The sequence below is a fragment of the Balaenoptera acutorostrata genome, chromosome 6 (assembly GCF_949987535.1).
Source record: "Balaenoptera acutorostrata chromosome 6, mBalAcu1.1, whole genome shotgun sequence".
NCBI classification, from domain to species: Eukaryota; Metazoa; Chordata; class Mammalia; order Artiodactyla; family Balaenopteridae; genus Balaenoptera; species Balaenoptera acutorostrata.
The window spans coordinates 15,390,542-15,410,596 of record NC_080069.1 but is presented as its reverse complement, the minus strand read 5'-3'; the positions used below and the strand labels follow the sequence as shown (position 1 = coordinate 15,410,596).

The 20,055-nt window shown below is 43.6% G+C and overlaps 1 protein-coding gene across 8 annotated transcripts in view; it reads right to left on the bottom strand.

Moving 5' to 3' along the window:
* The window catches only part of ENTPD4 (ectonucleoside triphosphate diphosphohydrolase 4), a 41,551-nt gene extending 32,996 nt beyond the window's left edge, over nt 1-8,555 (bottom strand). For 2 of the 8 annotated variants that reach the window (XM_057548269.1, XM_057548277.1), the window contains exon 1: nt 8,361-8,555. The gene's annotated coding sequence lies outside the window, so the exon portion shown is untranslated. Of the gene's footprint in view, nt 1-1,853; nt 1,890-2,304; nt 2,401-3,486; nt 3,652-7,431; nt 7,484-8,360 lie in introns of all 8 variants that reach the window. The other 6 variants (XM_057548271.1, XM_057548274.1, XM_057548273.1 and 3 more) reach the window with 6 other exon arrangements.
* Nucleotides 8,556-20,055: the final 11,500 nt, after the last annotated feature.

Below are 20,055 nucleotides of genomic sequence, written 5' to 3'. Positions count from 1 at the left end.
AACACACCCTGTGTGTGTGTGTGTGTGTGTGTGTGTGTGTGTGTGTGTGTTGCATTTCTCTTGCTCATGTGTCTCCTCCTCCAGAATGCCAGCCCCACAAGGGGCCAGATTTAGGTCTGCTTGGCTGCATTCCCAGCGTGGCAGCCCCTAGGAAAGGGCCTGGCAAGAAGTCAAGTTTCAGAGTTCTGGGACCCAAAAGGGTTACAAACTTATACACTAGCGTAATCTTTCCCAAACAAACAGTAACCATGACACCTCCCCACCTCCCAATTTTTCTCTCTCACTCAGGAAAAAGTCCTAACTCCTTAGGATGGTAAAGGAGGTCCTTCTTGATGTAGTCTTGCGCTATTCCATACGGCAGCCATTGCCACGTGTGGCTAAAGTAATTAAAATTAAAAATTCAGTTTCTCCAGACTCACAGATATAGAGAACAAACTAAGTGGTTACCAGTGGGGAGAGGAAAGGAGGGAGGGGCAAGTGAGGGGTAGGGGATTAAGAGGTATAAACTAAATATGTATAAGTTAGATAAGCTACAAGGATATATTGTACAGCACAAGGAATGTAGCCAATATCTTATAACTATAAATGGAGTGTAATCTTTAGAAACTGTGAATCACTATGTTGCACACCTGAAACTTATATAATTGTAAATCAACTATACCTCAATAAAAAAAAGAACTGTGTACTGGATAAATAAGGATTCTTGTATGTATGTAATAATCTTTATGTATACAGATGTTGTTTTAATGAATGAAATAAAATTTATTTAAAAGGGAAGGAAAAAGTTCAGTCTGTCAGTTGCACAAGCATTTCAAGTGCTCCAGGGCCACACGCAGCTTCTGCATCAGACAGGATTGATCTGGCCCCTGTCAATCTTTCTAGTCTTATCCCCTGACAGACAGACTAGACAGGTCTGTACCCTATACTCCAGCCGTACTAAACACGAGCTGCAAGTCACTGGAATGCCCCACATCCCTCCTCATTTGTAGAATGGCTCTCTCACTTGGGTCCATCTGTTGGCGCGCCTATGTGTTCCTCATGATGTAAGGCCAGCATGATCCCTCTGGGAGGACTTCCCTAACCTCATGTCCCCAGAGTATTGGCTCAGCACAGTAGTCAGCTATAGGTTACGCTTGTGCTTGACTTCGTCATTACATGGCAAGCCCCTCACTGGCAGGGGCAGCCTCTTATCCTTCTGTTTCCCCAGTGACCAGTGCCTGTCACACAAGTGACAAGCAGTTATTGTTGGTTTCATGGGTGGCTGGGAACAGGAGATATAAAGATGAGTCAAATATGGACCCAGCCCTTAAAGAATTTACAATGAGGTAGAACATTGTAAACACACACACACACACAAAGATGTTATTAAGTAAAAAGGATTAACAATGCCTACCTGACCATGGGGAGAAAAATCGCTGTAATTAGTTCAGGTTTTAATATGGTGTACATATTGTACCATGTACCCCAAACTTAGGACAAACAATATTTGTGATTTAAAAGTTCACACAAAAAGGAAAAAAATGTCAATTACCTAGATGTTTAAATATATTTTAATGTTTTTATTTCTACCTTTCTTAAGAGAAACACTGGAACAGAGAAATGAGCAAGGATAATTGGAGATTAACAGAGTAAGAAATTCGAATGGCTGATAAAATCTAACTTCACTGGTATTCAGAGAAATATAAATAAAAACAAGACTTCACCACTATCAGTTGGCAGAGACTAAAGTCTGACGATACTTTGCTAACCAGTGGGAGGAAAAAGGTCATGAGCACCGCTGGAGAGAATGTAAGTATGTACTAACCCTCTGGGGGCATATGGGTAACACATATGAAAATTTTAAACACGCTTACCCTCTGCTCTACCCATCACACTTCCAGCAATTCATCCTTAGGAAATAATAAGATAAATTCACTAAATCACATATAAAGATGTTCATCATAGTATTATGTATAATAGCAAAACACTGTTCTAAACTAATGTGCCTTATAGGGGGGTGGGTTAAATTAAACATGGTCCATGTATGCAATGGACTACGGTGTGACTGTTAAAGGTGCTGACACAGATCTACATTTATTGGCATGGAAAGATACTCATGATAGGTTAAGTAAAAAAACTAACATCATGCGTAGAGCGGAGAAAATGAAAGGAGAAAAACCAAAATGTTAACAGTGGTTAGTTATTTCTGAGTAGTGAGATAACGGATCATCTCTATTCTCTTCCCTAGGCTTGCCTAGATTGCTTAAAGGGCATATATTAATTTTATCATCAGAAGAAACAACAGAACTGTCTTTAACAAGCTACCTTTGACTGATATCTCCAGTTTCCGGCATCCAATCCTCTTCTGGATCTATCAAGAAAGCCTATCTTCAAAACCCTTCATGGCACAGGAATTCCAGTCTGAACATTTAAAAAAATCGATAATTATGTGATAGCTGAACTAAGAACACAAGAAAAGAATGTTTAATTAACAGCTTGAAGTCAAGGTGCTTGGGGGAAGAAAGGCCTTTCATGATTCAACGATTTGTACTATGAAGTGACATAAAGGGCACAGAGGAGTAATAAGACTGACTCCAATCTCAAGGCTTCTGCAGATTGGTAATGGAGAAAATACCAATACCCAAGAAATAATCAAGAGAGTAACAGGAGGCAATGTTAAATTATCTGGACTCTTGCTGTACCAGTTCAAAGAGCACGGTGAAGCCTACATGTTAACAGAAAGATTCCTGCAGGTGGGAAGTAGGCTTTGGATGGGGGAGGAGAAAAGAGAGTACCTTTCAAAGAAGAGGCACTGTTAGGGTGCACCATGGCAAACTTAGTAAATGTTATTTAATCTGGTGTTTGTCTTTTTTTTTTTTTTGAGATATGAGATGACTTTGACAATGAGGATAAATAGATATTTTTGTAAGTTACAAAATTTGTGTTTAAAGACAGACAGAAAATAGGACAGCTTGTAAGTTGCTAAAATAATTACTTTCATTTAGGACAAAAGTATGGCTGAATATCACCCAGCAGACAACAATATGGTAATTTGATCTTAAAATGTAAACTCCAGCTGTATTTGCAGCTAAGAGTCTTGGCACCAGGGTTTAGGGTGGCAAACTCTTAGCAATATTACATAAAACTGCCATGTTGGACTTCCCAGGTGGCGCAGTGGTTAAGAATCCGCCTGCCAATGCAGGGGACATGGGTTCAATCCCCGGTCCGGGAAGATCCCACATGCTGCGGAGCAACTAAGCCCGTGTGCCACAACTACTGAGCCTGCGCTCTAGAGCCTGCGAGCCACAACTACTGAGCCCGCGTGCCGCAACTACTGAAACCCGCGCGCCTAGAGCCCGTGCTCCACAACAAGAGAAGCCCACGCACCACAATGAAGAGTAGCCCCCGCTCGTCGCAACTAGAGAAAGCCCGCACACAGCAACAAAGACCCAACGCAGCCAAAAATAAATTAATTAATTAAAAAAAAAAACAAAAACAAAAACCTGCCATGTTTTTAAAAGGCCTAAGTTGTGTGAGGCCCATCACCAGAGAGATGCATTAACTCGAATTCTTTCAGTTGATGGGGCCCCCCTCAGCTGAACATTCTTTAGCGGAGTGAGGTCCACTGGGTCCTGAGTTAAAGTCTTTTCAGTCAGTTTCTCATTGACAGTCCTAAGGAAAACAGTGAAAACAACACAAGTCAACTGCAAAGTGAAATGGCTCCCACGGTGAAAAATGCAGGATGCAGTGATACAGACATTAGCAAATTCTGAAATTACAGGCAAACAAAATCACAGACAAATGAGACTCTGGAAGAGCTAGACCTGAGTAAGAACAGGTAAGATGCCACGAAGGGTGCTTCAAAAAAGAACAATATGAATATTGAAAGATTACAAGAGAACCTGGAAAAATCAAAAGAAGCCCACAAACAGGCAGAATTCTGTAAGAAATGACCGTCTTGGTGAGAGTGAGAGGCCAAAGTGAAGTGAAGGATGCTGTGTGGCACTCAGTTGTGGGAAAAATACATCAAAACAACTCGATTCATTTGTTGTTTTAAGAAGAATGCATGGTAACACGTGTTGGCAAGGATGTGGAAAAAGAGGAACCTTGAGCATTGTTGGTGTGAATGTAAACTGGTGCAACCACTAAGGAAAACATTATGGAGGTTCTTCAAAAAATTAAAAATGGATCTACCATATGATCCAGCAATTCCATTTCTGGGTATTTTTCTGAAGAAAACAAAAACGTTAATTTGAAGAGATATATGCACCCCTGTGTTCATAGCAGGATTATTTGCAATAGCCAAGATATGGACGCAACCAAAGTGCCCAACAACAGATGGATAAAAAAATTGTGGTGTATGTATACAATGAAATATTACTCAGACACAAAAAAAGAATGAAATCTTGCCATTTGTGACAACATGGATGGGCCTGGAGGGCATTATGCTAAGTGGAATAAGTTGACAGAGAAAGACAAATACTGTATGATTTCACTTATATGTGAAGTCTAAAAAACAAATGAGCAAACATAACAAAACAGAAACAGACACAAACATACAGAGAACAAACTGGTGGTTGCCAGAGGGGTAGGAAATGGGAGGAGGAGAGAAATAGGTGAGAGAGATTAAGAGTTACAAAATTCCAGTTACAAAATAAATGAGTCACAGGGATGAAATTTACATATGGAATATAGTCAATATTGTAATAACTTTGTACGGTGACAGATGGTAACTAGACTTATGGTGGTGATCTTTCTCGTAATGTACAGGATTATCGAATCCCTATGTTGTGCACCTGGAACTAACATAGTGTTGTAGGTCAATTATGCTTCAATTTTTTAAAATAAGAGAAAAAAGAAGAATGCACGTAGTTGCATTTATGATCAACATTTTCTTAATATTTAAATTTTTAAAATTTTATTTATTTATTTTAATTAATTTATTAATTTTTTGGCTGTGTTGGGTCTTCATTGCTGTGTGCGGGCTTTCTCTAGTTGCAGCGAGTGGGGGCTACTCTTTGTTGTGGTGGCTTCTCTTGTTGCGGAGCACGGGCTCTAGGCACGTGGGCTTCAGTAGCTGTGGCTCGCGGGCTCAGTAGTTGTGGCTCACGGGCTCTAGAGCACAGGCTCAGCAGTTGTGGCACACGGGCTTAGATGCTCCGCGGCATATGGGATCTTCCCGGACCAGGGCTCGAACCCGTGTCTCCTGCATTGGCAGGTGGATTCTTAACCACTGCGCCACCAGGGAAGTCTCTAAATTTTATTTTTCAATAGCAAGTCCTCATCAAACCTCTTCCCTACCTCTCACTGTTCATTTGCAAACTTCTGGTCCCCATTTTAAATGATCTTTTTTCTGGTCACACTTTTCCCTGCATCCCCTCTGTAGTTTCCCAGATCTGCAACTCTGACTTCCCTCAAGTTTCTTCCACATCCTGAGCTTACCCAGTTACCACAAACTCATTTAGTCTAAGATTGGGCTCCCAAATCTTTTGACACAAACTAATACCACCTTCCAAACTCCCCAGGTCTAAGAGGAGTACCACCATGGACTGGGGTCACCTGGTTCTTAACCTTGATTCCCAATTATCTGTGTGTTGCTACTTTATGTCATTCATCAGGTCCTGTCAATTCTTCCTCAAACAGTCCACACATCTAAAATGACCGCAGCAGACATCCCTACCTCAGGATAGGTCTCTAGGCGGGTCACTGACCTTCCACCTTCACCGTGAACACCATTCTTTGGAAACATTTCTTTGTAAAACGTTACCTTCACAATACAACCAGCTCAAGAAAAAATCTAGAAACAATAAATGCTGGAGAGAGTGTGGAGAAAAGGAAACCCTCCTGCACTGTTGGTGGTAATGTAAATTGATACAGCCACTATGGAGAACAGTATGGAGGTTCCTTAAAAAACTAAAAATAGAACTACCATACGATCCAGCAATCCCACTACTGGGCATATACCCTGAGAAAACAATAATTCAAAAAGAGTCATGTACCACAATGTTCACTGCAGCACTATTTACAATAGCCAGGACATGGAAGCAACCTAAGTGTCCATCGACAGATGAATGGATAACGAAGACATGGCACTTGTATACAATGGAATATTACTCAGCCATACAAAGAAACAAAATTGAGTTATTTGTAGTAAGGTGGATGGACCTAGAGTCTGTCATACAGAGTGAAGTAAGTCAGAAAGAGAAAAACAAATACTGTATGCTAACGCATATAAATGGAATCTAAAAAAAAAAAAATGGTACTGATGAACCTAGTTGCAGGGCAGGAATAAAGTTGTAGACATAGAGGATGGACTTGAAGACACAGGGTGGGAGGTGGAAGCTGGGTCGAAGTGAGAGTAGCATCGACATATATACACTACGGAATGTAAAATAGTTAGCTAGTGGGAAGCAACAGCATAGCACAGGGAGATCAGCTCGGTGCTTTGCGTTGACCTAGAGGGGGGGATAGGGAGGATGGGAGGAAGGCTCTAGAGGGAGGGGATATGGGGACATATGTATGCATATGGCTGATTCATTTTGTTGTACAACAAAAACTAACACAGTATTGTGAATCAATTATACTCCAATAAAGATCTATTGGGGCTTCCCTGGTGGCGCAGTGGTTAAGAATCTGCCTGCCAACGCAGGGGACACGGGTTCAAGCCCTGGTCTGGGAAGATCCCACATGCCGTGGAGCAACTAAGTCTGTGCGCCACAACTACTGAGCCTGCGCTCTAGAGCATGTGAGCCACAACTACTGAGCCCGTGTGCCGCAACTGAAGCCCGCACACCACAACAAAGAGTAGCCTCCACTCACCACAACTAGAGAAAACCCGCGTGCAGCAACGAACACCCAACACAGCCAAAAAATTAGAAAAAAAAAAAGATCTATTAAAAAAAAAAAGAACCTTCCAGAGCCTACAGGTCAACAACAGCGTCCCTGTGTGGCATCTGAGACCTTCCATCCGTCAAACGGTCCCATCTTATTTTACTAAACTGTTCTCTGCTCAGCCCCAGATAACATCTCTCTGCTCTAGTTAAGGTGGGTCTCTCCTCTCCCACACAAGCTGTTCTCGTTCTTGTCTTGGGCCATTACTTAAGTCACTTCCTACTAAGTTAATATGTCCTGTTCACAATATTACACTTCTTTCAAGGCACAGGTCAATATTTTTCTTTGCCAAGATTTAACTTGTTATATTTCCCAATGTTTCTCCACACTCTGAATCTTCTCTTTATTCATGTGTAGTTGATTTAAAATAAACATGCTGAATAAATATGTAGAGAATATAAATACCTAGATAACTTTCATTTTGTTTCTTCTTTCTAGACTATATACATAAGGGTTGAGATCATGCATTCCTATTAGGCCTGGAAGGATGTAAACCACAGATTCAATATGCAACAAATAAATCAATGTTAAGGCTAACAATGGAATAAACAAACTACTTACACAAATTAATACTCCATTTTATAATTCTGCTAATGTGTCAGAGTGAACAGACCTGATACAAAGACACAATAACATCAAATATAACATAATACAAAGAATATAATTCTTTTAGGCCTCTCCAAGGCTGGAAAATTATTTTCATTATACAAAGCAGAACACAGTAAAGGCTGTAATGTGAAATTAAACTAGGGATCTGAGTCTCTAATTTAGAATTCTTTAATAACCTAGTTTATCTTTCAGCATGGAAGCATTTCTTTTCTTTCCTAAACAGTCTACACCAGCGTTCGTCTAACTGGGGTCTGAGAACCCCTGCGGGTTCTGAGTCAAATTCCAGAGAATGAGCGAACTGTCCCTTTAAGAGGTGTCCACGCATTACTCGAGTTTGTGAAACACTGCTCTTACCATCACTTTATTGCCCAACTAGCTCTATTTTTCCAATGGAGCTAATCAGATTTAGATCTTGGAGAAACCTAAAGCATGAAACTTGGTAAAAGCAGAGTAAAGCAAAAACGATGCTGACTTGTAAATGTCATGACAAGGTGGCAGGTAAGACCCGCAAGGTCCTTGGTGCAGCATCCTTCTCCCCGGCCAGGTCCCTCCCCATGCGGTCCAGACCCGCGCCCACTACGTGTCAGAGGGGAAATCCAATGCGGTCACCAGAGCGGGCGCGACAGCACGACTGCCAGCTTTCTCCCGCCAGGGGCTGGGGGACAGCACCTGCCGCCCGGGGTCACGGGCGCTGACGGCGGGCGCCCGGATGCGGCCACGCGGCCCGGGCGGCGGGGAGGCAACGGCGCGGGAAGGGCCCCCGGGGCAGAGCGGCTCGTCCGCGGCCTCGCTGCGCCGTCGGGCCCCGTCGGGGCCCGCTCCAACCGTCCCCGCTTCGGCCGCCCACCCTCCCCTCGTCCGCGCCGGAAAGGCCGCCTCACCTGCTCGGCAGCGTCCGACTCGGCGGTCGGGGTTCCTGGGAGCGGGGACCCGCGAGCGGAGCGCATCACGGCCACCGCGGCGAGGCGGCGCCGGCAACGCAGTCGCGGCTTCCCGGCAGCAGCTTCCCAGTAGCTCCGCTCCTTTCCCGCAGCCGTACCGCCAAAACACCACCCCGTAGCCACCCGCGTCGCGTCACCGGGAGCGGCGGGAGCGCGCACGCCGAGGGGCGGGGCCTGCGCCGCCGTGACTGGCATCCGAGCGCAGCGCTGTTCCGCGGAACCACGCGGGTGCAGCTGAGCTCAGTGAATGCCGAAAGTGAAAGTGGCATCACGGAAACAACCAGTACTGTGGCTTGGTTACCGCCGATCCTAGGCTGTCCCGCTGGCAGCGAGGCGCAAAGTGCTTAGGACACCGCAGTTCATCTTTTATTTGTGTTCTTTAGTATTATGGAAAACAGCACTTGAAAACTTAAGAAGAACTAGGCATTTGTGCTCGACTCGACATTTCATTTTGCAACTTTGCCAGTAGCTATCCCTATTTTACAAGCGGGGAAACGAAGCTCAAACTCATTCAATGACTCTCTTAAGGTCCACATAATTAGTAAAAGCCAGGATTTCATCCTTACCAAAAGTTGCATGTTTCAGAGCCTACTCTGTGTTAGAGCACCTCCAACACAGGCAATGGTTATGAGAAGAAATAGTGAGGTGAACAGCACTAGTTCCGGAGAGTGACCCCAAGACCTGATACTTAGCTCAAAGCTCCACTCTAGCTTGACAAAAAAAAGTGCCTTGAAGTCACAGAGCTGGAAGAGATCTTGAGAATCACAGCTTTTTATCCTTTTTTCTTTTCTTTTCTTTTTTTCTAAACAGGTGAATACACTGCTTCCCAGAGATAGAAAGTGACCAGCCAGCCTAGCCAGTTTAAAATATTTTTAAAAATGAGAGTCCTGGAAACGTCTACTCCATTACTTGTGTCAAGTAAAACAAGCTTGGACAAAACTAGTAGTTATAAATTTTAAGCAGAATCCTTGGTCCAGCACCAGCTTGGGTTAAATCTCCTTGTGGTAGCATTTCATCCTTGGATTCAGATACTGTTCATGGAAGAAGGCTAGCAGTGACCAAGGAGTCTTGTGCTTTAGAAGTAAATACTGTCTTTTAACTATTGCTTCATACTAGAATCATAAAGCCACAGAATGTTTGAACAAAGAGACCATAGTTACTATCTAGACCAAACCATGTCCTTTGACTGTTAAGGAACCTGGAACCCAGAGAGACTGAATGTCTTGCCCAAATGCCCTAGAGGCAGAAGGGGAAGCAGAACCTCTGGTTCTGACTCCTACTTGAGTGCCCTTTTATGGCAATCTGTTGCTATTTTTTAAAAATGACCAGTTTGGATAGCTTACACATTAGAAACCTCTGTGACTTATACCTAAGGTTAGCTTTGAGAAGCTGAAGTAGTTGGCCACCGACATGCTATGATTTTTAGGGCCAGGACCCCTCAAAATTACGTGTGTTTCAAAGTCCTTACCATCTATGATACTGGTTCATATTATGGTAGTCTCTCTCTCAAGGAGGCCTCTACCAAAATGCCAGACTAGAATTATCACACCATCAGTGTTTCCTGATAATTCATATACAACAATTTTCTGATAAGAACTAGGAAAAAAAGTATAAAGTATGAAAACACGGAATATGCTGCATTAGTTTCCTAGAACTGTCATAACAAATTACCCCAGACTGTGTGGCTTAAAACAACAGAAATTTATTCTTTCACAGAATGGGAGGCTCGAAGTCTGAAATCGTGTTGGCAGGGCCATGCTCTCTCCGGGTGGGAGAGGGAGGGTGGGAGGGAGATGCAAGAGGCAGGAGATATGGGGATATATGTATATGTATAGCTGATTCACTTTGTTATAAAGCAGAAACTAACACACCATTGTAAAGCAATTATACTCCAATAAAGATGTTAAAAAAAAGAAAGTATTAAATCAGAGTTTCCAAAAGGGATGTGATGTCTGGACTGCAGAAGCCATCCTGTAACCATGAGGCAACAGTGATGCAGATAAGAAGCCAATACTAAATATGTTGAAATAGGAAGAGAGACTTGCCTAGGTCCATCATGGTAACACTAAATCACTAAAATAATACTAGCCACTGATGTACATCTCATAACTCCTTGTTATGAGAGGAGAATAAAGCCTTTGTTTGTTTAAATTACTTCTGGCTGGATATTCCATTACTTGCCATTAGGTCTCAGAGGCAACATGACTTGTTCAAGTTCCTAAAACTGGAAGGGACGCAGGATGATTGAATGTGAAGCTAACTAAACTGGAAGGTGGAAACCTGGATCCCAGTCCCTGCTATGCTATTAATTGACTGCATAAGCTTAGAAAAATTTAGTTTACCTCACTGGTTCTCACTATCCATAAGTAACTTTAAAAAGGGAGTGGAGAGGTGGCTAGGTTGACCTCTAAGGTCTTGGATTAGGGCCAGTGAAAACCATCAGTATTTAGAGCCCAAACAGGATTTCCTTTTAGTTTTCTTTCTGGAAAAACCTCCAACATGGCCATAGCTTGGCATTCTGTTGGCTTTGCTCTCCAAATGTTTTAACCCGTCATTCCAGGGAGACTAAATTGGCAAACGGGCCCTCCTGGCAGTCTGTAAGTGTTGGGATGAGGTGACTGTGAGGCACTGGATGTCATGGAAACAAAGGAATCAAGTGACCCTTGGAAACAATGAGTCCTATTGCCCTCCTCTGTTCCTGTTTGCCTTCCAATGCACGCATGCACAGACTGGTTTTTGAGCGACTTGGCTAATAATCCTATATATTTATACAGCATTTGTCTTCAAGAAGATCATAGCACTTTACAGACATGACCTCATTTATGAGCGCAGCATTCCTAAGGCAGGGAATGGGCCAGGAGAATTCTTTTTTTTTTTTTTTTTTTTTTTTAATTTTATTTATTTTTGGCTGCGTTGGGTCTTTGTTGCTGCGTGCGGGCTTTCCCTAGTTGTGGTGAGCGGGCTTCTCATTGCGGTAGCTTCTGTTGTTGCGGAGCACGGGCTCTAGGCGCGTGGGCTTCAGTAGTTGTGGCGCACGGGCTTAGTTGCTCCGCGGCACGTGAGATCTTTCCGGACCAGGGCTCGAACCCGTGTCCCCTGCATGGGCAGACGGATTCTTAACCACTGAGCCACCAGGGAAGTCTCAGGAGAATTCTTATTTTATGGTGTTTTGTTATGGAGTGAAAGCACTTGAGATTCAGAAAGAGAAAGGGACTTGGTCAAAGCAGCATCAAAATTCACAGGGTTTCCTTCAAACTTTTCTCATCTCAGCATGTGACCAACTGTACCATAAAGGGGTCTAGTGGGATGTGGATCATTACACATACATAAACATATACACACACAAAATAGGGAGTGGACATGGTTGCTTTTGCTGCCTACAACCATCCTTCTCTTTTTGGTAACAGTACCTTGGATTTCTGAAGCAGTATGCCTGTCTTGCACTCAGTCCATTCGGGTCAGGACATATGACCCTGGCCTGGTTAAGCAGAGTAATTTCATTCCCTTACCCTGTGATTGGCACATGAGTCATGCTGTTCTGATCAGATATAAGCTACATTCTTCAATATCAGCTTCATCTGCAAAAAGATGATATTTTGATTTTCTTACAGTTTTTGTTTCATTTCTCAAATCGTTCAGGAAGCAGCAGGTTATTTATTGGCTCCCTTGAATCTCAACATTTCTGTGTTCCTTCCTCACCCCAGCTAAAATATCATTCTCCTTCCCAGCATCCTTTGTTAATTCCTCATCCTCTCTAGGTTAGAGGTGAAATTCCTAGCAAATCAACTCTGGGAATCAATGGGGTGATTAGATTTTTATTGACAGCTTGGCCTAATACCCATCTCCTTAGCATGACACCCCAAGGCTGTCAGCTTTTTAAGCCTCATGTCATATATTCCCTGTGTTCTTACATGCTTAACTACTTGCTTGCTCCTAAATTGTTCCCTATTTTCATGCCTCTGGGTCTTTACACACATTTCCTATGGCTGGAATACTTTCCTCTTCCTTGACTGACTGGAAAAAAACCCTCCTACTCATCCTTCAATTTGCCCCTTGAAATTGTGTGTTGTCATGTGGTCCCTGACCTCCCCAGGCAAGAAAGTCTTTCTCCTTTATCGCTCAGCACCGTTGTTTGGTGTAACTGCTGTTGGTCTTTGCTGCCATCTTATTCCTCTGTGTATTCCTAGCCTGGAGCAAACATGAATTCAATTCAAAAACACATGCTGTGTGCCACATGTGTCTCTCTGGTTCCCTGCAGAACTGAGAAGGTTCTAGCTACCTTGCCTTCGATAGAAAGAAACAGATTTCACCCCCCTCCTACTGCAGAGGACTTTTGCCCTAGCTCCAAATTCATCCCTGTTTGAAATCCATGCTGTATTTTTGAGGATAGGTGCTCAGTAGTGTCTACTGGAACTGAATTGAAGATTTCATCTTGCTCAAGTCAGGCTAAGCTTCATCTGCCAGAAACTTTGGAATTCCTATTTTGTTATCCAACTCACTCATTGTACTACTTAGCTTTTTTCTTCCCCTTCATTCCCAACACCTCCCTAAGGAATGTCTTTTAAAATTTTATTTTAATTAATTAATTTACTTATTTATTTGGCCGTGCTGCACAGCTTTTGGGCTCTTAGTTCCCCAACCAGGGATCGAACCCAGGCCCCCTGCAGTGGAAGTGCGGAGTCCTAACCACTGGACCGCCAGGGAAGTCCCTGTCCTTCTTAGCATTGAATAATACTTATTTGCCTAGACACATCCGGTCTCCCATATCCTCTCCCATTAAACTGTGATCTCTTTGAAGACAGGGACTGTCTTAGTATAGAGCGAGGCACTTAGGAGGTGCTCAAAACATGTTTGCTAAGCAATTAGTGAAAGAATGAATGATATTACTTTCCTTCTTGATCAAAGGGAGACATAGATGAAGATAGATAGAGCTTGGCAAAAGAGGTCTCTTCTCTGCTTACCACCTTTCAAATTCACAGAAGAGAGGGGACAGAAATGGGAGAAAAAGCAGTGGGTGATCCAGAGATGAGCTTTATCTTTCCTTACAATATTCTGATCCTACTTGCCTTGTGTGCCTAGCAGGAAATTCTGGAGAGTTTCTGGACTTGGATGGTGAATTTTCCACTTGTATGATGCAGGTTGAGCCCTATTTTTACATTTTCTCATCATTTTAGTTGGAATTGGGGATGAGGAGTCAGATGTGTATTTTCAGCCCGGCATCCTTCTCTGGGATGCCTCCTCTGACCCCCATTTACAATGGCAAGCTGTCCCCCTTGGACTCCACACCCTCTACACACACCCCCTGCTTTACTTTTTCTCTGTAGCTCGTATCTATCTGACGTACTACAGATTTTCTTATTTTGTTAGTTTACTCTTTGTCTCCCTATATCAGTCAGGAGGCAGAAAGAATATAAGCTATTTAAACAGGAAAAATTTAACATAAAGAGCTGTTAACTAGTAGAAGGTGGTTAATTACTAAAAGGTGTAAAAGAAGAAGTTTCATGAAGGGATGCAGAAGAAGCACGTGCAGAAAAGCAGCTACTACCTCTGGGCTGGGGCAAGGAGTGGACAGAAAGGAACTGAGGGCCCAGGGGGACATCCCCCAGCCCCCTTTCCATCCCCATCCCAAGGCTGTGGTTCAGAACTTTTGCAGGAGGGTGTGGCTACCTAGGATTGCTACATAACACGCAGACTCAGGGCAAAACGAAAATACAAGGCTCTTTGTTCCAAAGTTATTAAGAATTTCAACACAGTGGCAGCAGAACATGAAATCTATCAAAGGCAGGGCTTTCCTGAGTGCCAGGGCCCACGGCTGACTGCGGAATTGTGCAGCTCTCTGGCTACTGCAGGAATGCATAGCCTGCTGGTGGCAAAGAAATTTGCCTGAAGGTATAGGCTGGCCTGGATCTGTGGAAGCCGCTGCTGTGGCCTGAGGGTGTGGACTGGCCTGGGCCCCTCTGCTGTGCAGAAATGGGCTGGTGGAGTGGGGAGAGCGTGGCTTAAGGAGAGAGTCAGGTCTTGATAGTTTACCGATTTTCAGTGTTATAGAAACCATAGCTTCATACCCTTGGCCATTTTGTTGTCACAAAGATATATTTTCAAGTTAGAACAATACCACATTCTATTTACTCGTGTGTTATCTGGATTTATAATCTTGAACATCCCTAAACAATACATGTACTCTTACCCCCAGTCCTACAAATGTCTGTGGCGATTCTGGAGGGGAGAAAAGAGAAGGACCAGGCCCCTGGAAAGGGCGACACGAGATAAGATTGCAGATGCAAAGAGAAAAATTAGTGAGGCAGAGGAAAGACTTTTCTTTTTAATTTTATTTAATTTATTTTTTTATACAGCAGGTTCTTATTAATTATCTATTTTATACATATTAGTGTATATATGTCAATCCCAATCTCCCAATTCAGCACACCACCACCCCCGTCCGCCGCTTTCCCCCATTGGTGTCCATACGTTTGTTCTCTACATCTGTGTCTCTATTTCTGCCCTGCAAACTGGTTCATCTGTACCATTTTTCTAGGTTCCACGTATATACGTTAATATACGATACTTGTTTTTCTCTTTCTGACTTACTTCACTCTATATGACAGTCTCTAGATCCATCCACGTCTCTACAAATGACCCAATTTCGTTCCCTTTTATGGCTGAGTAATGTTCCATTGTATACATGTACCACATCTTCTTTATCCATTCGTCTGTCGATGAGCATTTAGGTTGCTTCCATGACCTGGCTATTGTAAATAGTGCTGCAATGAACATTGGGGTGCATGTGTCTTTTTGAATTATGGTTTTCTTTGTGTATATGCCCAGTAGTGGGATTGCTGGGTCATATGGTAATTCTATTTTTAGTTTTTTAAGGAACCTTCATACTGTTCTCCATAGTGTCTGTATCAATTTACATTCCCACCAACAGTGCAAGAGGGTTCCCTTTTCTCCACACCCTCTCCAGCATTTGTTGTTTGTAGATTTTCTGATGATGGCCATCCTGACTGGTGTGAGGTGATACCTCATTGTAGTTTTGATTTGCATTTCTCTAATAATTAGTGATGTTGAGCAGCTTTTCATGTGCTTCTTGGCCATCTGTATGTCTTCTTTGGAGAAATGTCTATTTAGGTCTTCTGCCCATTTTTGGATTGGGTTGTTTGTTTTTTTAATATTGAGCTGCATGAGCTGTTTATATATTTTGGAGATTAATCCTTTGTCCGATGATTCATTTGCAAATATTTTCTCCCATTCTGAGGGTTGTCTTTTTGTCTTGTTTATAGTTTCCTTTGCTGTGCAAAAGCTTTGAAGTTTCATTAGGTCCCAATTGTTTATTTTTGTTTTTATTTCCATTACTCTAGGAGGTGGATCTTGCTGTGATTTATGTCAAAGAGTGTTCTTCCTACGTTTTCCTCTAAGAGTTTTATAGTGTCCGGTCTTACATTTAGGTCTCTAATCCATTTTGAGTTTATTTTTGTGTTTGGTGTTAGGGAGTGTTCTTATTTCATTCTTTTACATGTAGCTGTCCAGTTTTCCCAGCACCACTTATTGAAGAGACTGTTTTTTCTCCATTGTATATCCTTGCTGAGACTTTTTTTTTATTATTATGGAAAAGTAGACATAAACATAAAATTTACCATCTTAACCATTTTGAAGTGTAAAGTTCAAACTTGGGAGATCTTCAATCTCCAAAACTTTTTCTTTTTGCAAAACTGAAGCTTTGTACCCATCTCCCATTTCCCCTCCCCTCAGCCTCCTTCAACCAGCCTCCTACTTTCTGTTTCTGTGAATGTGACCACTCTAAATACCACCTATAAGTGGAATCATACAGTATTTTATCTTTTGTGACTGGCTTTTTTCACTTAGCATAATGTCTTCAAGGTTCATCCATATTGTAGCATGTGCCAGAATTTCCTTCCTTTTTAAGGCTGAACAATATTCCCTTGTTTGTACATACCACATTTTGTTTATGCATTCATCTGTTGATGGATACTTGGGTTGCTTCCACGTTTTAGCTACCGGGAATAATGCTGCAATGGGCCTAAGTGTACAGATATCTCTTTGAGACTCTGCTTTCAGTTCTTTGGGGTATATACTCAGAAGCTGGATTGTTGCATCATACAGTAGTTCTATTTTTAATGTTTTGAGGAACCACCACACTGGCTTTTTATAAGGGCGGCACCATTTCGCATTCCCATCAACGATGCACAAAGGTTCCATTTTCTCCAAATTTTCACCAACACTTGTTATTTTCTCGGTTTTTGTTTTTGTTTTTGTTTTGATAGTAGCCATCTTAATGGGTGTGAGGTGGTATCTCACTGTGGTTTTGAAAACTCCTCTTGTTTTGAACTAGGAGGGAAGGAGGGCAGGATGAGTGAAGAGGCAGAGCTAATCTGAAGTAAATCAGAGGGACGCTGAGGTAGCTCACAGCTGATCTCCATTTTGGTGGCAAGAGAGAGAGGAAGGTGTGGAGCAGGTAAAGGCTGGCAGGGACTGGCAAGGGTTAAAATAGGAGCCAGCGGCGGGGATGAGACAGGTGAGTCAGCTGGTGATGGTTATAAAGATAACTGAGCAGTTGTGGGGGTCCATCTGAGGGCAGGAGGCTTGAATACATCATGGGCCCAATCCCAGTTCTGTGACTGTCTCCCGCAGCCCAGAAGATGGGAAGGGGCAAACAGACGTGGTGGGGCTGCCTAGCCTGGTGGCTGAAAATCCCCTTCTTGTCTGTGATGGGGCGGGCGTGGGGTGGCGGGGAGGTGGAGCTGGAGACCTAGCCATGCTTGCCTTGGGTGTTTGGTGTGGAAATGGCTATTGGAGTTGGAAGAATAAAGAAATTGTGAGATGAGGGTGTTAGAAGTGCCAGTGAGAACCAGGCTTCCTTGTCTTGTGATCAGGGATCTAGGAAAAAAAACAAACAAACCTGGGTAGAGGGCCTTCCACAGAAAGCCAGGTTTCCTCATGTAAGACATTGGGAAGAGTTTGTTTATGGAGAAGTTCAGGGGCTTCCCTGGTGGCCCAGTGGTTAAGAATCCGCCTGCCAGTGCAGGGGATGCGGGTTCAAGCCCTGGTCCGGGAAGACCCCACATGCCCAACTAAGCCCGTGCGCCACAACTACTGAGCCTGCGCTCTAGAGCCTATGAGCCACAACTCCTCAAGCCCGCGCGTCTAGAGCCCGTGCTCCGCAGCAAGAGAAGCCACCGCAATGAGAAGCCCACGCACCGCAACGGAGAGTAGCCCCTGCTCGCCTCAACTAGAGAAAGCCCGTGTACAGCAACGAAGACCCAACGTAGCCAAAAATAAATAAATAAAATAAAGAAATTTATTAAAAAAAAAAAAAAAGAAGTTCAGCAACACAGGAAAATATAGTAGAATGCAGGGTCCCCAGAGCAAGGACGCTCAAAGTGTGATGCCTGGACCGACAACATCAGCTGCATCTGGAATCTTGCGAGAAATGCAAATTCTCTGTCCCACCCAGGCCCACTGCATCAGAAACTCTGGGGATGAGGCCCAGTAATCTGTGTTTTAATAAGCCCTCCATGTGATTTCGATACATGCTCAAGTTTGCATCCTATATCCCAAGATATAGTATAACTTCCTAGTAGAGGGTCAGACAGGGTAAAGTGAAGAAGAGAAGGAGTAGAACAGAAGTGCATTCAAACTGAGAGCTTGAGAGGAGGAAGCAGAAGTCAGGGACATCAGGTGGGCAGCAACTACAGCCCGCAGAGCCACAAAGCCCAGGAGGTTGGGAGATTGGTTGGAGGTGGCACAGTGGGGAGGCCAGAGAAGGCTGTTTTATTGGCTGGATTTGGAAGAATGAGTAGAATTAGTCAGACACAAGATTGCAATGGCAGTGATAATCCACAGGTGAGAAGCCTCAACCAGGATTTCCAAGTCCTGGACCACTTACGAGTTATGAGACCTTGGACAAGTCATTCACTTGCTTAAACTCCTCTTTTCTTAAAGGCAAAATGGAGACCCTATTCCCACTTAATTTGGGTCGTTGTGAGGATTAAATGAAATAATCCAAATGAAGGGCTAAGCACGGGCCTGGCATGTAATAAGAGTTGATAAAATCAGCTGTTAATGCTTTATAAAGTAACTTCTTGTTTGGTAGGAGAAGGTAAATCGAGAGAGAAATGAGATCTCTATAAATGCCTTTCCTAACCACACCCTACCCTACACATACATGTTGGACAATTAATGTTCATTGATAATGAGTCTCACCTTCACTTTTGTCATGTGCTCAGTAGTTGTTCAGTCGTCATAGTTTTCTTCATATCGGTACCATCATAAAAGTGTCTTTGGATAGGAAACTAGTGGTCGGGGCTGTGCCTTCTTAGGACTTAGCTCGCTCGGCCTAGAGCCCAGCACAGCTCCCACGGCTGCAGCCTTTAGGAGGCGCTTTAGAAATTAACAAGCCCTGACTTTCCTCGTTCACACAGGGAAACCGAGGCAGGCCCAGGGGTTGTGGCTTGCCCGACACAGACGATGGCATAAAAATGATGAGTAATGCGGCATCTGCTTCCCCAGTTAACCTCTCAGAGGCTGGGGAGACAGGGAGAGACAGGTGTCGCCAACCCTCAGGGCCCAGCCTAGTGCAGTGAAAATTTCCCAGATACACAGAGGGTGTCAGGTCAGGCTCAAATGTGGCCCCCCGGGAACCAACCTCACTGGAAAGGACCTGTGTGTACAGCTGGATTCCTGCTCCCCTGCTGGGGAAGAGCCTGGCCTCCTGACCTGCCAGGCTGTTGCTTGTTGTATTTCTAAACAGTATATTCCAACCCTGCTTCCTCAACCAGGAGCCTGCTGCAATTCCTACTCTGCTTCGGGACTTAGGTCTAGAGGTTTATGTTTCTTCCTGGCCTATCCTTTAATATAATGATTGTAATTGAAGACATAATTTAAGAAGGTTAAGGAGAATATTTACCACACCCTACCCTTGCTTCAGTTTGGGGTACATCTCCTTCCACGTGTATAGATCATTTTACATTTTTGCAATCATGGCACAGCTCGGTCCATAAGAGCAGTAAGTGCACGTCTACTGCAGCTCCCATTAGCGACTTGGTGCTTGGTACACACAGCATGTGGTCAATAAAGGATTATTGAATGAACACCATCATATAATATGCTGCTTCCATTTAGCATCATAAGCATATTTCCCTATTTTCCATAGTATGAATCGTAATTTTTTTTTTTAATTATTCATCTGTTTATTCATGGCTGCGTTGGGTCTTCGCCTCTGCGCGAGGGCTCTTCTCCAGTTGCGGCGAGCGGGGGCCACTCCTCATCGCGGTGCGCGGGCCTCTCACTATCGCGGCCTCTCTTGTTGCCGAGCACAGGCTCCAGACGCGCAGGCTCAGCAGCCGTGGCCCACGGGCCCAGTTGCTCCGCCGCATGCGGGATCTTCCCAGACCAGGGCCCGAACCTGTGTCCCCTGCATTGGCAGGCAGATTCTCAACCACTGCGCCACCAGGGAAGCCCTGAATCGTAATTTTTAATGGTTGCCTAATGCCATGGAATAGTAATGTATTCAAGGTTTCCTTCCATTGGAATTTTGACTCTTTGCTTCATCATTGTTGTTGTTTTTACTGTTACAATTGTATTGTAAAAAATTTCATGCGTATTTTATTTAACTTCT